Genomic DNA, 21112 nt, shown 5'->3' on the forward strand with positions numbered 1-21112 from the left:
CTTGAAGATGTCCCTATTATCCCGTGTTTGGTCTTCATTGGTCCTCTGCATGTTCGCACTCGTGGTTTTAAAATCTCAATATGGCAAGAAAAATATACTACTAGTAATACTCGCGCATCTTGTGGGCGACATTAAAGCACTCGTCTGCCATGTTAGAGCATCTCCAACAAAATCGCAACGCGCAGCGCTTTAAAAAAGCGTTTACCGTGCTGAGATCGAGAAGTAGAGATAGAGAGTAGAGACTAGAGAGTAGAGGATAGTTCTCAGCATAGATAGATAAAAAATAGATTATTCAACTACTCCTCGTCGTCCGACTCCTCCTCGGTGATGTTCTCCTCCGACGTCTGACTGTAGGCATGAAGATACCGATCGTCGTCGGATTCCCAGGGCAACGCTGCTCCTAGCCTCAGGTTGAATTGAGCGTCCGCTTTTCGCCTACGCTTGTCCTCGCGATAGGCGACTCGCTCCGCCCTCCTCTTATCCCTCTCCGCCCTCCTTTGCGGGTAGAACTCGCGCTTGTTGATGATGTCATGCGGGAAGCATTGGCGCCACAGCACCATGGCTTCCTCGTCCTTCTCGGCGGTGCCGAGACGGTGCTCCCGCCTCCGGTTGTCGCGATGATCCTTGTCGGTGATAAGCCGCGGCAGAGGCGCGAGATCCTGTGCCCGCTCCCGCGTCGGCACGTTGGGGAAGTTCAATGTTCTATGAGGCCACCGGAGGCGCCACGCCACCGCGTCGTACGCGCGGGCGGCCTCATTGGCGGTGTCGAAATTTCCAAGGCCGAGGCGCATCCTGTGGAACCGGATCTCGACGGAGAAGCCGCCGGAGGGGCGCGCGCGGACGCCGTGGTATTCCCAAGTTTCCCGGCGACGCGATGCCATGGTGGCGCGGCGGTGGCGAGGCATAGAGCAGGGAGAGAGCGGTGGCAAGGCACAGAGTGGTGGGAGGGCGTTGGATTTTATAAAGCATGCCGGACGGCGCGCGCCAAAACTAGCGCACGCCCGGCCGCGCACGCACGCAATCATTTCCCGACGTCTCTGCTATCTCTACTCTCTTCTCTACTGTTATATTTATTTTATGTTTAATATTTATCTCTACTTCTCTACTCTCTACTTTTTTCTCTACTTTTTTCTTATAAAAAAATAGAGTTGGTGATGATGGTGTGCCTGCCATCCTGCAATATAGGCCGTCCGATTTATATCTGACGGATAGGAAGGAAACAATGGCAATTTTGAAAAAATATACCAACACCCCTCTCCAGATTTGCAAATAAGGCCTTCCGTCGTTCATCCTTTTCGCCCACAAGATAAACTACTCATACAAATGCATCTTGATGCGTGCAACACATGGGCATCTTGCTAGTTCTAAAAAACTTTCCATCATTTGCCATGCTACTGGTTGCAGATGAAAAACCTACCCAAGCACAGCACGATACAAGAGCGACGCACAATTAAAAGCTGATATTCTATTGGACAATGGAGGCTATAACCAATTACTTTTACGGGAACAATAGCACCCAGGAAATTTGAAGGGTAGGTGCGAACAAAATTGGAACTGCACATGTACTGCTAAGTGATTCAATACACACATTACCAATCGAGGAGGAGAACGATGGTCGCGGCGGCCTTGGTGAGTCATGGTCGGCAACGGGAGTCAGTTCATTGTCCACGACGGTGGTGCTTCTGCGCTTGGCGTCAGCTTCCGGGAAGCAGACCTGAGTCCGTGGAAGACGGTGCCGGGGAAGAGGCTCCGTGTATGACGACGACGGTGGACCGGCTCCAGTGCGACGTACGAGGTCGTCGATGAGGCAGATGCGCTGCGGTGGACGAGTGCACCGATGTAGAAGGGGAGGAGCATGAAGGCTGCGGTGCCGTGGAGAAGTCTATTTTGTGGTGGGGATAGAAATTGGGGAGTATTCAGGTGTACTACTCAGGGTGCCGGGGTGGAGTTGGCTGGGTAGGGTGAACCTGAAGTTACGAAAACAGCCCTGTACCAACCGTCATCCGTAGGCCTGTTCCGAAGGCTATGATGGTAACTTCCCACTGCTCGAATCAGGGTCGCGGGAGATTTTCCTGCCGACCTCAAAATTTTGTGACACTGAACTCCCCGTGTGGCGTGTTGGGTGATTCGGCTAAGCAACTAGCGAGTAGTACTAGTAAACTCTGCATATTAGGTTTGACGGAAGTCAAACTTCCTAAAGTTTGACCAAGTTTATAGAAAAATATAAACATTAACCATAACAAATATGTATGATGTGAAAGTACATTCAATAATGAATCTAATGGTATTTATTTCTTATTGTATATGTTAATATTTTTTGTTATAAGCTTTCTGAGAGTTTACAAAACTTGACTTTGATCAATGCTAATACGCGGACTTAAATAAAAACGGAGGGAGTACACATTTGTTTTCTTAGTATGTAGTGAATTAATCATTTGTTGAAATTGAGAAATAAATATATTAGGCTACTGACTTCGAATGTAATGGTCTATACAATTCAATAGTTACAATCATTGTCGAATTCCAAGATGTATATGAGGTCTATAGTACTTCACAACATGCTCAAACTCACATAATCCCAGTCAAATGACAATCAAAATGCATTTCATAGTTATTACTTTGTAGGATGCAACAAAACCAACAATAACTCTACATCAGCCATTATAAAAGCAACATTTTGAACATATCCCAATGTGTGAATGAAACGTGCAGAGAGAGCTTGCGAAGATGGAGCACATAGGGCTGGAAAGATTGTATGTATGTGGACGAGAGAGTAGGAGACAAACCTAACGAAACAGAGAGAGAGAGAGAGAGAAAAAAAAGGAAGAAGTTAGGTCTGTGAGAAAGATGGAGACATGTAATATATGTGAGATGCGTGTGCATCTGGATTCTGTACACGTGGAAGGAGAAGAGACAACAAGTTTGATGAGAGAGCTGGAAAAACATGGACGAGAGGGGAAGGATCTCGTGGGTTGAGGGATTGATAATTTTGTGCGGGGGAGAGAGGGATTGGTAATTTTGTGTGAGAGAGAGAGGGTGGGGGGAGGAGTCAGTCAGCCGTCGTCACATCATCCTGCTTCCAAATGGCCCTGCATTCTCTAGCGCAGTGTGGTTGCCGTCTTCGATCTCCTCGATGCCCTCTTTCAAGATTGAGGTGTTGTGCATGCTGGGGTGCAGAGAAGCACAAGAGAGAGTGGTCGCCATATAACCTTGGATGGGGATGAATTGTGTGCCCGGGGGAGGCGGTGTGTGTTGTGCGTCAGATATTGAGAGAAAACAAACCTAAGGAGAGAAATGTGTGTGTATGTGACGGAAAGCTACATGCTAAACAGGGTATTCATGAAGAGATTGTGCGAGCGAGATAGAGAGTGATGTGCGGGCCTTGAGATGGGCACGGGCCGGGTGAGGGTGTCAAAATGTGCGCGTTGATGCATGTGTTACATGCGATCGTGCGAGGGACGGATGAATCGAGAGAGAGAGATGGTTGTTGTGTTACGGATGCTCCTCTCTCTCTCTCTCTCTCTCTCACACACACACACAAGTAAAATAGAAGACCGTTCTCTCATGTATACACAACGTATCGGCATCTGTCTATGTCTCACTCATGCATGATCATTTGCACATTCACACCTCTCTATGTCTCTATCACACGCACACCGTCTCCACATTGCCCTTCCGCCACAACACACATATGGACACATACACACGTTCTCTCTCAGTCACACACACAAAATCAGTATTAAAAAAACTAGGGCGCACCTAAAACGTCCAAATCCAAATAAACACGAACTGGAGCTAAATTCAAATATATGGAAATATTGTAGCGTCAAGAACTTTTCTAGGAAAAAAAAGTTGAGTAATATTCGGGGATTGTTTTCACACACACAAAAAGTTCGGTGGATGTCCTTCGAGCGCGACACGGTGACACACCGTTCGATCGACTGCGCGGCTGCGGTTTACGCGCTTGCACAAGATTCCGTATCGTGGTTGTGGTAACTAATAAAAGCGATGCCTAAGTCCAATGTTTACATGTACTAGTATGGTTTTCTTTTAAGTTTGACCAACCCTATATAAAACTAAACTATGCTCCCATATGTGCACTCATCAATATGCCGCCGGCGCCGTTGCGCATGCTGGCGCCTGCTGTCGGTGTCAAAACTGGCGGATTTCGGGTAGGGGGTCCCGAACAGTGCATCTAAGGTCGATGGTAATAGGAGACAGGGGACACGATGTTTACCCAGGTTCGGGCCCTCTCTATGGAGGTAATACCCTACTTCCTACTTGATTGATCTTGATGAATATGAGTATTACAAGAGTTGATCTACCATGAGATCATAATGGCTAAACCCTAGAAGTCTAGCCTTTATGACTATGGTAATGAGTATATCTCTTCCGGACTACACCCTCCGGTTTATATAGACACCGGGAGGATCTAGGGTTACAAAGAGTCGATTACATAGGATGGAATCTTCATAGTTGATCGCCAAGCTTGCCTTCCACGCCAAGGAGAGTCCTATCCGGACACGCGTACAGTCTTCGGCCTTCGTGTCTTCATAGCCCATCACTCCGGCCCATGGATAATAGGCCGGACGCCCAAGGACCCCTTAGTCCAGGAGTCCCTCAGTAGCCCTTGAACCAGTCTTCAATAATGAGGTGTTCGGCACACAAATTGTCTTTGGCATTGCAAGGCGGGTTCCTCCTTTAATGATTTCCAAGTAATCTATTCAGCCGTAGATTCAATGTCACTCCCCTCGGCTTCTGCGCGTTAATAACCTCGTCTTCCACGTGTCAAGCGAATGCGGAAGGTCAGGGTATTTTGCAAATAACACCCCGTTCAGGCCAGGAAGAGCACCTATTTAAAGAGATCGGATCTTAGATCCATTCGCATCCCGCGGTGAAAATCCCCAAAGACTACTAGGAGAAGCCATTCCAACATGGCTAGCATTCCCAGTTCCTCCTCCGACTCAGAGAGAGGCGAGTGGGAGAGGTGCTCGGTAGCCCACAGTGAATTAGAGAAGCTGCAAACGCAGGGATTTCTCCCCCTGCAGATCTGGTTCCCGTTCGAGCAGGGCTAGCCTCCCTTAACAGTGAGACCCAGGCAGAGGATTTTCCCAATCCATACGGGGGAGCGAGTGTGTTTCGTCCCTTATCTGCTAAGGGGCGTTGGGTTTCCAATCCATCCATTCCTCCGGGGGCTTCTGGAATACTATGGCCTTCAGCTGCAAAACTTTACTCCCGCCTCCATTCTACATATTGCGGGCTATGTCGCTTTGTGCGAACTGTTCCTCGGCATTGAGGCCCATTTCGAACTGTGGAGAAAGTTGTTCTGTCTTGTCCTGTGCAACCACAAGGGGTCAATATTTGAAGTGGGCGGAGCAGAAGTATGGTGCGTCACCGATACCGGATACCTGTCTGGCACACCAAGGAAGGTATCTGAGGAATGGCCATCCGAATGGTTCTATATAGAGGACGTCGCTCTTCCCGACCCAGTTCGCAAGGGTCTCCTGGAATTTGCAAGCATTCCGCTGAAGAAACATCACAGCTGGCATCCCCGAAGTCTTGAAGAGGAGGACAATGCGGAAGTTTATCAGCTCCTGGGCAAGTAAAGATGCTTGCCCAGTCCGGATTTATAATAGTTGAGGTAATGGCGACCTCCATAGCGCGAGGGGTTCAGCCACTTCAATATAGAGGGCTCCCAATGTGGCACTACAATGGGGAGGATGATGCCTCCCGCTGTGGTCGGAAAGGTCCGGACACCCCCGCCGCTCTAGCCAAGATACTGGCCGAGCTGTTCAAAGGGGAGGAAGAAGAATTTCTCCGCATCAATCACAGAGACGGGTACTCCATGTACAACCCTCCCACCTGGGTAAGTCCTAACCCCTTTGCTTTTATTCACTCCGCTCTCTTAGCCATTTTTAACGAATTCCTAATCCGTTTATTGTGAATCAACACTAGCGGAAGGTAACCGAGGGGCTTAATAGCCCTGCCCCACAGCCGGAGAACCACAACCGGGAGCTTGATCCCGGGTTTGAAGAGGACCTGGATATATTCGTGGTACTCGCGGAAGGGGTGTTTTACCAGGCGAGCTATGACGGCACGGAAGTGGCCATCGTCGCCGATTATCCTGGTCTTCTTCCAGCTTCCCACGTAAGTAATCAGGAGAAATCCCTCTCGAAAGAGTTTCCTCGCACTGCCTCACCCACCGCACTGTCTCATGCTTCAAAGGGGTGGCGTTCAGCACGTCATGCTACGCCGGGGACGATCCCAAGGAGAGCGGCTCCCGCACCGAGCAAGGCCTCGAAAAGGAAGGTCAGCGAAGACAAGGCCGGTCCTTCGTCGAAGAGGTACGGATTTGAAGGTATGCCTTAGCAGTCGTACCCAACCGTGATTGTTATGTTGGTCCTGTATCAGGAAGAAGGTTCGCCGAACTATGTCCGGGGATCTGGCCGGTCGCACTCCCAGCAACCGGGATTTAGATCCTACCGGAGAGGCAGGGGCCGCTGTGGGGACAACGCCGGACTGTCCTTCGCCCGAGGGTTCGGAAGATATGTCCGTTACCAACTCGGAAGTAGAGAGCGCCATGAATCATCGGCGCTGCAGTGCTGTCTTACGAGACCCCAAGTTCTCGGAAGAGGCATTCAATGCCTTCAGCTCGGCTGACGCATACATCCGAGCTGCTCGAGATGGGCTTAGAAAAGCCACAAAGCAATATTTGACAGATGTGCAGGTAAGTTTTCTTTGTCCGAAAAAGGATAACCATATGCCCATAGCCCCAGAGACTAAAAGCAGTTGGTACAACTGATTTAAGGATCGTTGTATAACCAGGTCCTTACAGAGAAGAACGACCTGCTAGCCCAAGAGCTGGAGCAGTGTCGGGCACAGCTAAATGCTGCTACCGCCGAACTGGAAAACTCCAAGAAGGCGTCTTCTGGTAACATTCCCTCCATCGAGGAACAATAATTGTATACCAACTGTACTAATACTGTTGCTGATCGCATAATAGGATCACCGGATCAAGTTGAAGAGAAGTTGAAGATCGCCCAAGCGGGAGAGAAAGAGGTGAAAAGGCTACACGCCGCAGGCGAGCGTGTCCTGACCCGAGTCAGAGGGGAGAAAAACAAGCTTCAAGATTCCAACAATGCATTGAGTGAAGAATTGAAAGATGTGCGGGCCCAGCTAGCCGACTCCGTGAAGGAGAACAAGAAGTTGCGGGGCGGCATATTCAGTATGTGCCTGAACTACCCTTAAAGTAGTTCGGAGATAAATGGAACTGATATAGTTATGATTGCAGGTATATTGACGGGCCGTCCCGAAGAGGAGGTGTCCGAATCATCAAGTGATCTGACGCAAGGGCTGTCGCAAGTGCATGAACAGGCTCGGGTGGCGATCCGGAGTGTTGCCAAGGCCCTATGGCCATTCGCCTCCCCTCCAGGAAGCATGGAGAAGCCTGTAGAGCTGTTCAAGGGAGCGCGGCAGCGTATCCGACTATGGAAGATATCGGCCTGCCGAGAGGGTGCGCGAGAGGCCTGGGCCATGGTGAAAACGCGATATACCAAGCTGGATCCAAATCACATGGCCCGTGTCGGACCGCTAGGGTCAAATGGGGAAGAAATTCCCGTTAGTTTAGTATATGACCAAGTAGAGGTCGCCAGCCAAATATTCCCAACAGGATTGTAAATTAGACCGCTTGTTGGACGGTGTAGAGGAGGAAGTGTTTGAGTCCAAGTGACTATGTACATTCCTTGATATATGTAACTCTAGCTGAATTGTATAGCATTTGTCATGGCAGACCATTTCACTTCAACCTCCGGACCCGAAGGTGCGGAGTGTTTCCGAATACCCGCGCGGCCGAATAGACTGTGGTATGTGTGGAAACTAGGCGTAGGGGTCATAGTTGCTTGAAAAGACAAGTTGAATCCGGCTAGTTGTGTTATATTACATTGAGATTGTAAGAAACATCTTCCAGAGAGAATAGTTCCGTTAAGGGTTCCTTTCCCTGGGTGTGCATGCATTAGTGTACATGTCCGAATTGTGATGTGACAATCACAGTGTGTATAACTTCTGTGGGTTCACAATGGAGTGAATGCAAAAAACATCTTCATTTCACCGACCGAATATTCCCTTAAGAATGCTAGCTTTCGGCTTCACCCAGCCTGAGGTACACATCCGGATGACCCGGCAGTAACAATCACAGAGGTGCTCCCTTTATGCCCTAGCCGAACTAATGGGAACGTAGGGCATAAGCACAGGAGCCAGGTAACCCAGCTTGGCCAAAACTTAAGTCATATCGATGCATATAGTGGCGAAGAAAAGGTACATACGGAAAAACGCATATGTGAAGAGCTTGATGCTCGAAGAACTTCTGTCCAAGAATCCCCCAGGTATAATGGACGTACATATTTAAAGATGTATGCGTCAGGGGTGTGCGGTCTAGCCGTAGGAAAGCTTTAAAGCGAGAAAAAAATATCGGAAAAGAGAGAAAAAATAATGGAAACTATAGGGGAGAAGGAGATGAACAAGGAGTTCGACGCTCGGCATAGAATCTTCGGAGTCTGGCCGCATTACAGGGGTTCGGCTTGAGGTGATTGTCTGATGCATCACGAAGACGTTACGCTCCTCCGGTGAGAACTTCGTCAATTATGAAGGGACCCTCCCATTTGGGCTTGAGTTTGTCCTTTTTCTTCTCCGGCAGGCGTAGAACGAGTTCGCCAACATTGTAAGTCTTGGCCCGTACTTCTCTGCTTTGATATCTTCGAGCCTGCTGTTGGTAAAATGCTGAACGGGCTTTTGCGACATCACGCTCCTCCTCCAGGGCATCTAGGTTGTCCTACCGATCAAGCTCGGCTTCTCTCTCTTCGTACATACTGATGACCCACAAGTATAGGGGATCTATCGTAGTCCTTTCGATAAGTAAGAGTGTCGAACCCAACGAGGAGCAGAAGGAAATGATAAGCGGTTTTCAGCAAGGTATTCTCTGCAAGCACTGAAATGATAGGTAACAGATAGTTTTGTGATAAGATAATTTGTAACAAGCAACAAGTAACAAAACTAAATAAAGTGCAGCAAGGTGGCCCAATCCTTTTTGTAGCAAAGGACAAGCCTGGACAAACTCTTATATAAAGAAAAGCGCTCCCGAGGACACATGGGGATTATCGTCAAGCTAGTTTTCATCACGTTCATATGATTCACGTTCGGTACTTTGATAATTTGATATGTGGGTGGACCGGTGCTTGGGTGCTGTCCTTACTTGTACAAGCATCCCACTTATGATTAACTCCTATTGCAAGCATCTACAACTACAAAAGAAGTATTAAGGTAAACCTAACCATAGCATGAAACATATGGATCCAAATCAGCCCCTTACGAAGCAACGCATAAACTAGGGTTTAAGCTTCTATCACTCTAGCAACCCATCATCTACTTATTACTTCCCAATGCCTTCCTCTAGGCCCAAATAATGGTGAAGTGTCATGTAGTCGGCGTTCACATAACACCACTAGAGGAGAGACAACATACATCTCATCAAAATATCGAACGAATACCAAATTCACATGACTACTAATAGCAAGACTTCTCCCATGTCCTCAGGAACAAACGTAACTACTCACAAAGCATATTCATGTTCATAATCAGAGGAGTATTAATATGCATATAGGATCTGAACATATGATCTTCCACCAAATAAACCAACTAGCATCAACTACAAGGAGTAATCAACACTACTAGCAACCTACAAGTACCAATCCCAGACTTAGAGACAAGAATTGGATACAAGAGATGAACTAGGGTTTGAGAGGAGATGGTGCTGGTGAAGATGTTGATGGAGATTAACCCCCTCCCGATGAGAGGATCGTTGGTGATGATGATGGCGATGATTTCCCCCTCCCGGAGGGAAGTGTCCCCGGCAGAACAGCTCTGTCGGAGCCCTAGATTGGTTCTGCCAAGGTTCCGCCTCGTGGCGGCGGAGTCTCGTCCCGAAAGCTTGCTTGTGATTTTTCTTCGGACGAAAGACTTCATATAGCAGAAGATGGGCACCGGAGGGCCAACAGGGGGCCCACGAGTAGGGGCGCGCCCAAGGGGGTAGGGCGCGCCCCCCACCCTCGTGGAGTAGGGCGCGCCCCCCACCCTCTGGTATTTCTTCCACTTAGTATTTTTTATTATTTCCAAAAATAACTTTCGTGGAGTTTCATGACTTTTGGAGTTGTGCAGAATAGGTCTCTAATATCTGCTCCTTTTCCATCCCAGAATTCCAGCTGCCGGCATTCTCCCTCCTTATGTAAACCTTGTAAAATAAGAGAGAGTAGGCATAAGTATTGTGACATAATGTGTAATAACAGCCCATAATGCAATTAATATCGATATAAAAGCATGATGCAAAATGGACGTATCAACTCCCCCAAGCTTAGACCTCGCTTGTCCTCAAGCGGAAGCCGATAACGATAAATATGTCCACATGTTTAGAGGTAGAGGTGTTGATAAAATAAAATACGGACATGAGGGCATCATGATTATTCTTAAAACAGCAACATATATGGATAATGTCATATGATTTCTTATGCTCAAGTAATAATCTATTCACAATGCAAAGTATGAATCAGAAACTTTATTAAGAACCAACAAACTATAATCTCAGTCATTGAAGCAATTGCAATTTATCATAACATCAGAAAGAGTCTATGTCAGAGCTTTTCAGCAAGTCCACATACTGAACTATCATTTAGTCTTTCACAATTGCTAACACTCATGAAATACTTGTGGTTACGGAATTTTAATTGGACACAGAGAAAGATAGGGGCTTATAGTTTCGCCTCCCAACCTTTTACCTCAAGGGTAATGTCAACAATAATAACTCATGCTAAGTTACATCCAATTAGATATATATGTCTGGATCTTTCCAACACACTGTGCTTGCCAAAGGATAAAATATAAAAAGGGAAGGTGAAGATCACCATGACTCTTGCATAAGGTAGAAGATAATAGTAAAAGATAGGCCCTTCGCAGAGGGAAGCAGAGGTTGCCATGTGCTTTCAGAGTTGGATGCACAAAATCTTAATGCGAAAGAACATCACTTTATATTGCCACTTGTGATATGGACCTTTATTATGCAGTCCGTCGCTTTTATTTCTTCCACATCACAAGATCGTATAAAGCTTATTTCCTCCACACCAATCAATCATACATATTTAGAGAGCAATTTCTATTGCTTGCACCGATGACAACTTACTTGAAGGATCTTACTCAATCCATAGGTAGGTATGCTAGACTCTTATGGCAAAACTGGGTTTAAGGGTATTTGGAAGCACAAGTAGTATCTCTACTTGGTGCAAAGAATTTGGCTAGCATGAGGGGGAAAGGCAAGCTCAACATGTTGGATGATCCATGACAATATACTTTATTTCAGATATTAGAAAACATAACCCATTACGTTGTCTTCCTTGTCCAACATCAACTCTTTAGCATGTCATATTTTAATGAGTGCTCGCAATCATAAAAGATGTCCAAGATAGTATATTTATATGTGAAACCCCTCTTTCTTTATTACTTCCTATTAATTGCAACGATGACCAAAGCTATGTTTGTCAACTCTCGACAACTTTTAATCATCATACTCTTTCTATGTGAAGTCATTACTCTTCATAAGATCAATATGATCTCTTTTTATTTCTTTTTATTCTTTTCTCTTTTCTTTTATTCACTCAAGATCATAGCAAATTAATCAAGCCCTCAACTTAACACTAATCTTTATTATATAGCTCACGGACTCGATTACATAGAGGGATCATAAAGCAAAAATCAAAACTAGATCACACTAAAACTTTATTCTACTAGATCAAGATACTACTAAAAGGATTGAACTAAGAAAAACGGTAAAGATAGAAGATGTGGTGGTGATACGATACCGGGGCACCTCCCCCAAGCTTGGCAGTTGCCAAGGGGAGTGCCCATACCCATATGATTATGTCTCCTTTGTTGGTGAGGAAGGTGGTGGAGTTGTTGATGATGGATAGTCGCACATTGAGCGTAAGAGGTCCTCCAACTTGCGGATAATGCCCTTGAGTGCGATGATATGGTCCTTCAACAAAATATTTTCACGTGTGAGATACTTGTTTTGTATGCGAGCTAACTCAATCATCTTGAAAGCTTCGATCTCAGTTGAGGTAAGAAGATTGTGATCAAGTTGAAGGATGTCATCTGTTGCCGGAACTTGGTCCTCCGTGGCCTTCTTGATCCCTTCATCCTTGTTGATCTCCATGGGTTCTTCCCTCTTCAGCTCTATCTTCATTAGCCAAGCATCGTTGTCACCATTGTTGGAGGAGGGGGACGACATGATGCCTGGCCTTGACAACCTTGACAGAAAACATCTCGAAACGAAAATAGAGGATATTTGCGTGATACAGGAGTCAAAACCTTCGGGAGATTATATAATGAATTTTTACCGACAAAAATACGTATCGTGCAAGAAAACAGAGTCCGGAGAGCGCACGGGGTGCCCATGAGGCAGGGGCGCGCCCAGGGGGTAGGGCGCGCCCTCCACCCTCGTGGAGCCCTCGTGTCCTTCCCGGACTGCTTCTTATTTTTCTAAATATTCCAAAACAGAGAAAAATTGCCATTAGAACTGTTTTGGAGTCGGTTTACTTACCGTACCACATACCTATTCCTTTTCGGAGTCTAAAACGTTTCAGAAAGTGTCCCTTATGTATTCCTCCGGGGTTACGGTTTCAATAACATAGGTTTCAACATTTATAGGATTACCTGAGATATAATGTTTGATTCTTTGGCCGTTCACCACCTTCAGATTTGTGCCTTCGAAGTTTTTGATTTTTATGGCACCGGAACGATAAACCTCCTCGATAACGTAAGGGTCTTCCCATTTAGAGAGATGTTTTCCTGAAAAAATCTTAAACGAGAGTTGTATAGCAATACATAATCACCTAAATTAAACTCACACTTTTGTATTATTTTGTCATGCCATCTTTTAACTTTTTGTTTAAACAATTTGGCATTCTCGTAGGCTTGGGTTCTCCATTCATCAAGTGAGCTAATGTCAAATAACCTCTTCTCACCGGCAAGTTTGAAATCATAGTTGAGCTCTTTAATATCCCAATACGCCTTATGTTCTAGTTCGAGAGGTAAGTGACATGCTTTTCCATAAACCATTTTATACGGAGACATACCCATAGGATTTTTATATGCAGTTCTATAGGCCCATAATGCATCATCAAGTTTCTTGGACCAATTCTTTCTAGATCTATTAACAGTCTTTTGCAAAATTAATTTGAGTTCTCTATTACTCAATTCTACTTGACCACTAGACTGTGGGTGATAAGGAGATGCAATTCTATGATTAACATCATACTTAGCAAGCATTTTACGGAAAGAACCATGAATAAAATGTGAACCACCATCAGTCATTAAATATCTAGGGACTCCAAACCTCGGAAAAATAACTTCTTTAAGCATTTTAATAGAAGTGTTATGATCAGCACTACTAGTTGGAATAGCTTCTACCCACTTAGTAACGTAATCAACAGCAACTAAAATATGTGTATATCCATTAGAGGCAGGAAACGGTCCCATATAATCAAAGCCCCAAACATCAAATGGTTCAATAACAAGTGAATAATTCATAGGCATTTCTTGACGTCTACTAATATTACCAATTCTTTGACATTCATCGCAAGATAAGACAAACTTACGGGCATCCTTGAAGAGAGTAGGCCAATAAAAACCGGATTGCAATACCTTATGTGCAGTTCTATCTCCAGCATGGTGTCCTCCATAAGACTTGGAGTGACACTTGCATAGGATCTGTTCCTGTTCATGCTCAGGTACACAACGTCTAATAACACCATCTACTCCTTCTTTATAAAGATGTGGGTCATCCCAAAAGTAATGTCTCAAATCATAGAAGAACTTGTTCTTTTGCTGGTATGTGAAACTAGGTGGTATATATTTGGCAACAATGTAATTAGCATAATCAGCATACCATGGAGCAGTACGAGAAGCATTTATGACATTTAGTTGTTCATCAGGAAAGCTATCATCAATAGGTAGTGGGTCATCAAGAACATTTTCCAACCTAGACAAGTTGTCTGCAAGGGGGTTCTTAGCTCCCTTTCTATCAATAATATGTAAATCAAATTCTTGTAGCAGGAGAACCCATCTAATAAGTCTAGGTTTAGCATCTTTCTTTTCCATAAGATATTTAATAGTAGCATGATCCGTGTGAATAGCTACTTTAGAATCAATAATATAAGGTCTAAACTTATCACAAGCAAATACAACTGCTAAGAATTCTTTTTCAGTAGTAGCATAATTTCTCTGGGCATTGTCTAGAGTTTTACTACCATATTGAATAACATTTAATTTCTTATCAACTCTTTGCCCTTGAACATCACCTACGTACAGCATAATCACTAGCTTCACACATAATTTCAAAAGGTAAATTCCAATCAGGTGGCTGAACAATAGGTGCAGAGATCAATGCTTTCTTAAGTATTTCAAATGCTTCTACACAATCATCATCAAAGACAAATGGTATATATTTTTGTAATAAATTAGTCAGAGGCCGAGAGATTTTCGAGAAGTCCTTAATGAACCTCCTATAAAAACTGGCATGACCAAGGAAACTTCTTATACCTTTGATGTCCTTGGGACATGGCATCTTTTCAATAGCATCAACTTTAGCTTTATCAACTTCAATGCCTCTTTCAGAAATTTTATGCCCCAAGACAATACCTTCATTAACCATAAAGTGGCACTTTTCCCAATTCAAGACAAGATTAGTTTCTTCACATCTCTGCAAAACTCGATCAAGGTTGCTCAAGCAATCATCAAAAGAGGATCCATAGACGGAGAAGTCGTCCATGAAAACCTCGCAAATCTTTTCACAAAAGTCAGAGAATATAGCCATCATGCATCTTTGAAAGGTAGCAGGTGCATTACATAAACCAAAACGCATACATCTATAAGTAAAAGTACTGAAAGGACAAGTAAAAGTGGTCTTAGCTTGATCATCAGCTGACACAGGTATTTGAGAGAAACCAGAATAACCATCTAGAAAGCAAAAAAGTGTATGTTTGGATAATCTTTCTAGCATTTGATCAATAAAAGGTAAGGGGTAATGATCTTTTTTAGTAGCTTTATTTAATTTGTGGAAATCAATTACCATCCTATAACTGGTAATACTTCTTTGTGGAATCAATTCATCTTTACCATTAGGAACGACAGTAATACCTCCCCTCTTAGGGACACAATGGACAGGACTTACCCACTGACTATCAGCAACGGGATAAATAATACCTGCCTCAAGAAGCTTTAGTATTTCCTTTCTTACCACTTCTTTCATCTTAGGATTCAGCCGTCGTTGATGATCAATAATTGGTTTGGCATCTTTCTCCAAATTTATTTTGTGTTGACATAGAGTGGGACTAATGCCCTTAAGATCATCAAGAGTATATCCAATAGCAGCACGGTGCTTCTTCAGAGTTTTCAATAATTTTTCTTCTTCCTTCTCTGAATGGTTAGCACTAATAATAACAGGATATATCTTTTTTTCATCAAGATAAGCATATTTAAGAGTATCAGGTAATGGTTTAAGCTCAAACACGGGATCACCCTTGGGTGGAGGAGGATACCCTAGGATTTCAACAGGCAAGTTGTGTTTCAGAATAGGTCCCTGTTTAGAGAACACTTCATCTATTTCCCTTCTTTCATTCATAAACATATCATTTTCATGGTCTAGGAGGTACGACAATAGAAGCAAGACCAATAATTTCATCTTTACTATGCAATTCCTCTAAACTGTGTTGTCTACGAAATTTAGAGAAATTAAACTCATGAGACATATCACCCAAACCAATAGTAACGACATCCTTTTTGCAATCTATCCTAGCATTAACAGTGTTCAAGAAGGGTCTACCAAATATAATGGGACAAAAGCTATCTTGTGGGGAACCAAGAACAAGAAAATCAGCAGGATACTTAGTTTTCCCACACAAGACTTCAACATCTCTAACAATTCCAATTGGTGATATAGTATCTCTATTAGCAAAGTTTAATTGTGACATCAATATCTTCTAACTCAGCAGGTGCAATATCATGCATAATTTCTTTGTATAAGTCATGAGGTATTGCACTAGCACTAGCACCCATATCACATAAGCTGATAACAATGATCTCCTATTTTAACAGAAATAACAGGCATGCCTACCACAGATCTATGTTTATCTTTAGCACAAGGTTTAGCAATTCTAGCAGTCTCATTACAGAAATAGATAACATGCCCATCAATATTATCAGCCAAGAGATCTTTAACCATAGCAATATTAGGTTAAACTTTAACTTTCTCAGGAGGTGTATAAGTTCTAATATTGCTTTTACGAACCACAGTTGAAGCTTTAGCATGATCTTTTATCCTAACAGGGAAAGGTGGTTTTTCAACATAAGCAGTAGGAACAATAGGATCATTATAAATGATAGTCTTTTCTTCAACTTTAATAGGTGCAGCTACTTTTACTTCTATGGGAGGATGATATTCAAACCACTTATCCTTAGGGAGATCAACATGAGTAGCAAAAGATTCATAGAAAGAAGCTACTATCTCAGAGTCAAGTCCATATTTAGTGCTAAATTTACGGAAAACATCGGTATCCATAAAAGATTTAACACAATAAAACTTAGGTGTCATACCTGACTCCTTACCTTCGTCGAGATCCCAATCTTCAGAGTTGCGTTTAATTCTTTCCAATAAATCCCATTTGAATTCAATAGTCTTCATCATAAAAGAGCCAACACAAGAAGTATCGAGCATGGTGCGATTGTTGTCAGAAAGCCGAGCATAAAATTTTTGAATAATCATTTCTCTTGAGAGCTCATGATTGGGGCATGAATATAACATTGATTTAAGCCTCCCCCAAGCTTGAGCGATGCTTTCTCCTTCGCGAGGCCAAAAATTATATATATAATTGCGATCACGATGAACAAGATGCATAGGATAAAACTTCTGATGAAATTCCAATTTCAATCGTTTGTAGTTCCATGATCCCATATCATCACATAGCCTATACCATGTCAATGCATCTCCCTTCAAAGATAAAGGGAGGACCTTCTTCTTAATAACATCATCAGGCATACCTGCAAGCTTAAATAATCCACAAACATCATCCACATATATTAGGTGCTCATCAGGATGTAATGTTCCATCTCCTGCAAAAGGATTAGCTAGCAGTTTTTCTAACATACCCGAAGGAATTTCAAAGTAGACATTTTCATTTTCAGTAGGTTCAGTAGGTTCAGGAGCAACTCTTTGCTCTACTGGTCGGGATGAAGATATCCCGAACAAGCCCCTCAGAGGATTACTTTCGATAGTAAATTTCAGCACACTATATAAATTTTTCCATACCAAATTCCACCTACCAAAGGCGCTTCACTCCCAGGCAACGACGCCAGAAAAGAGTCTTGATGACCCACAAGTATAGGGGATCTATCATAGTCCTTTCGACAAGTAAGAGTTTCGAACCCAACGAGGAGCAGAAGGAAATGAGAAGCGGTTTTCAGCAAGGTATTCTCTGCAAGCACTGAAATAATAGGTAACAGATAGTTTTGTGATAAGATAATTTGTAACGAGCAACAAGTAACAAAACTAAATAAAGTGCAGCAAGGTGGCCCAATCCTTTTTGTAGCAAAGGACAAGCCTGGACAAACTCTTATATAAAGAAAAGCGCTCCCGAGGACACATGGCGATTATCGTCAAGCTAGTTTTCATCACGTGCATATGATTCGCGTTCGGTACTTTGATAATTTGATATGTGGGTGTACTGGTGCTTGGGTGCTGTCCTTACTTGGACAAGCATCCCACTTATGATTAAATCCTATTGCAAGCATCCGCAACTACAAAAGAAGTATTAAGGTAAACCTAACCATAGAATGAAACATATGGATCCAAATCAGCCCCTTACGAAGCAACGCATAAACTAGGGTTTAAGCTTCTGTCACTCTAGCAACCCATCATCTAGTTATTACTTCCCAATGCCTTCCTCTAGGCCCAAATAATGGTGAAGTGTCATGTAGTCGGCCTTCACATAACACCACTAGAGGAGAGACAACATACATCTCATCAAAATATCGAACGAATACCAAATTCACATGACTACTAATAGCAAGGCTTCTCCCATGTCCTCAGGAACAAACATAACTACTCACAAAGCATATTCATGTTCATAATCAGAGGAGTATTAATATGCATATAGGATCTGAACATATGATATTCCACCAAATAAACCAAGTAGCATCAACTACAAGGAGTAATCAACACTACTAGCAACCTACAAGTACCAATCTTGGACTTAGAGACAAGAATTGGATACAAGAGATGAACTAGGGTTTGAGAGGAGATGGTGTTGGTGAAGATGTTGATGGAGATTGACCCCCTCCCGATGAGAGGATCGTTGGTGATGACGATGGCGATGATTTCCCCCTCCCGGAGGGAAGTGTCCCCGGCAGAACAGCTCTGCCGGAGCCCTAGATTGGTTCCGCCAAGGTTCCGTCTCGTGGCGGCGGAGTCTCATCCCGAAAGCTTGCTTGTGATTTTTCTTCGGACGAAGGACTTCGTATAGCAGAAGATGGGCACCGGAGGGCCAACAGGGGGCCCACGAGGCAGGGGGCGCGCCCAGGGGGTATGGCGCGCCCCCACCCTGGTGGCCAGGGTATGGGCCCCCTCTGGTATTTCTTCCACTCAGTATTTTTTATTATTTCCAAAAATAACTTTCGTGGAGTTTCAGGAATTTTGGAGTTGTGCAGAATAGGTCTCTAATATTTGCTCCTTTTCCAGCCCCGAATTCCAGCTGCCGGCATTCTCCCTCCTTATGTACACCTTGTAAAATAAGAGAGAATAGGTATATGTATTGTGACATAATGCGTAATAACAGCCCATAATGCAATAAATATCGATATAAAAGCATGATGCAAAATGGACGTATCACATACGCACTCGAGGTGAGTCGTGAATAATATCGCAGGGCAACACAGCCTCCGCGCCATACACCATGAAGAAATGTGTGTATCCGGTAGTACGGTTGGGCATGGTCCGCAGCCCCCAGAGTACAGAGTCGAGCTCCTCAACCTAGTGCTTGTCTGATTCTTTCAAAGACCGCACTAGTCTGGGCTTGATGCCGCTCATAATAAGACCATTGGCTCGTTCAACTTGACCGTTTGTTTGCGGGTGGCAGACGCAGGTGTAATCGAGTTTAATACCAAGATTAGCACACCAGGTTTTCACCTCGTCGGATGTGAAATTAGAGCCGTTGTCGGTGATGATGCTGTGTGCGAGACCATAACGGTGCACAACACCGGATATGAACTCTATCACCGGCCCGGACCCAGCCGTTTTGACTGGTTTAGCCTCTATCCATTTAGTGAATTTGTCCACCATGACCAGCAGACATTTTTTCTTATGGCTTCCCCCTTTAAGGGGTCCAACCATATCCAGTCCCCAGACCACGAAAGGCCAAGTAATGGGGATAGTTTGTAAGGCAGTTGGGGGCATATGTCTTTGGTTGGCGAAGAGTTGGCATCCGACGCAGCGTTGGACAAGGTCCTGCGAGTCTGCTCGGGCCGTCGGCCAATAAAACCGAGTACAAAAGGCCTTGCTAACAAGGGTCCGAGCTGCAGCGTGGTGTCCGCCGAGACCAGTGTGAATTTCCGCTAAAAGCTGCCGCCCCTCTTCCTCGGAGATACATCTTTGAAGTACTCCGGTAGTACTTTTGTTGTAGAGCTCTTCGTCGTGAACCTTGTAGGCCTTCGAACGCCGGACAATGCGGCGAGCCTCATTCTGGTCTTCGGGAAGCTCCTTCCTATTAATGTAGGCCAAGAAGGGTTCGGTCCATGGGGCAATGACTGCCATAATGAGTTGGGCCGACGGTGTTATCTCGGTGGCTGAGCCCCCGATGATATCGGTGTGTTTGAGATTTGGGGTTGTATTCGGATCTGGAGTGTTGTTGCTGCCCTCCCCTTGCCACACCACAGATGGCTTGAAAAGCCTTTCCAGGAAGATGTTAGGTGGGACGGGGTCGCGCTTAGCGCCAATGCGAGCAAGGATGTCCTCCGCCTGATTACTTTCTCGGGCGACGTGATGAAATTCGAGCCCCTCGAACCGAGCTGACATTTTTAAGACGGCATTACGATAAGCTGCCATCTTTGGATCTTTGGCATCAAAGTCTTTGTTTATTTGAGATATTTCGAGGTTTGAGTCCCCGCACACCTCTAGGCGTTGTATGCCCATGGATACGGCCATCCGAAGACCATGCAATAAGGCCTCGTATTTGGCTGCGTTGTTGAAGTCTGTGTATAGTATTTGGAGTAGATACTGGACGACATCTCTAGTGGGGGACGTTAACACGACTCCCGCTCCTAGCCCCGCCAGCATTTTGGAGCCATCAAAATACATAACCCAATTGGAATATGCACCGTACTCTTTAGGGAGTTCAGCCTCTGTCCATTCGGCGACGAAGTCTGCCAGTACTTGGGATTTTATTGCTCGACGTGGCTTGTATGTTATGTCAAATGGAAGTAGCTCTATGGCCCATTTGGCTATCCAGCGCGTGGCATCGCGGTTGTTTATTATGTCATTGAGTGGTACTTCAGAGGCCACCGTGATTGAACACTCCTGGAAGTAGTGTCATAGCTTTTGGGATGCCATGAAGACCGCGTATGCTATCTTTTGGTAATGGGGGTACCGGGATTTGCATGGTGTGAGGACAGTAGATACGTAGTATACTGGTTTTTGAAGCGGGAATTTGTGTCCGTCCTATTCTCGTTCAACGACGAGCACGGTGCTCACCACCTGATGTGTTGCCGATATGTATAGTAACATGGGTTCGCCGGTGTTTGGTGCGGCCCGGATTGGGTTGCTCGCTAGGAGGGCCTTTATTTCTTCCAATCCGGCGGTCGCCGCGTCTGTCCATTCGAAGTTATCGGTGCACCGTAAGAGGCGATAGAGTGGCAGTGCCTTTTCTCCTAATCTAGAGATAAAGCGACTTAACGTTGCCATGCAACCAGCGAGTTTTTGGAATTGTTTGAGGTCTGTTGGTGTAGCCAATTGTGACAGAGCTCG

This window comes from Triticum aestivum, chromosome 2D (genome assembly GCF_018294505.1).
Source record: "Triticum aestivum cultivar Chinese Spring chromosome 2D, IWGSC CS RefSeq v2.1, whole genome shotgun sequence".
NCBI lineage: Eukaryota > Viridiplantae > Streptophyta > Magnoliopsida > Poales > Poaceae > Triticum > Triticum aestivum.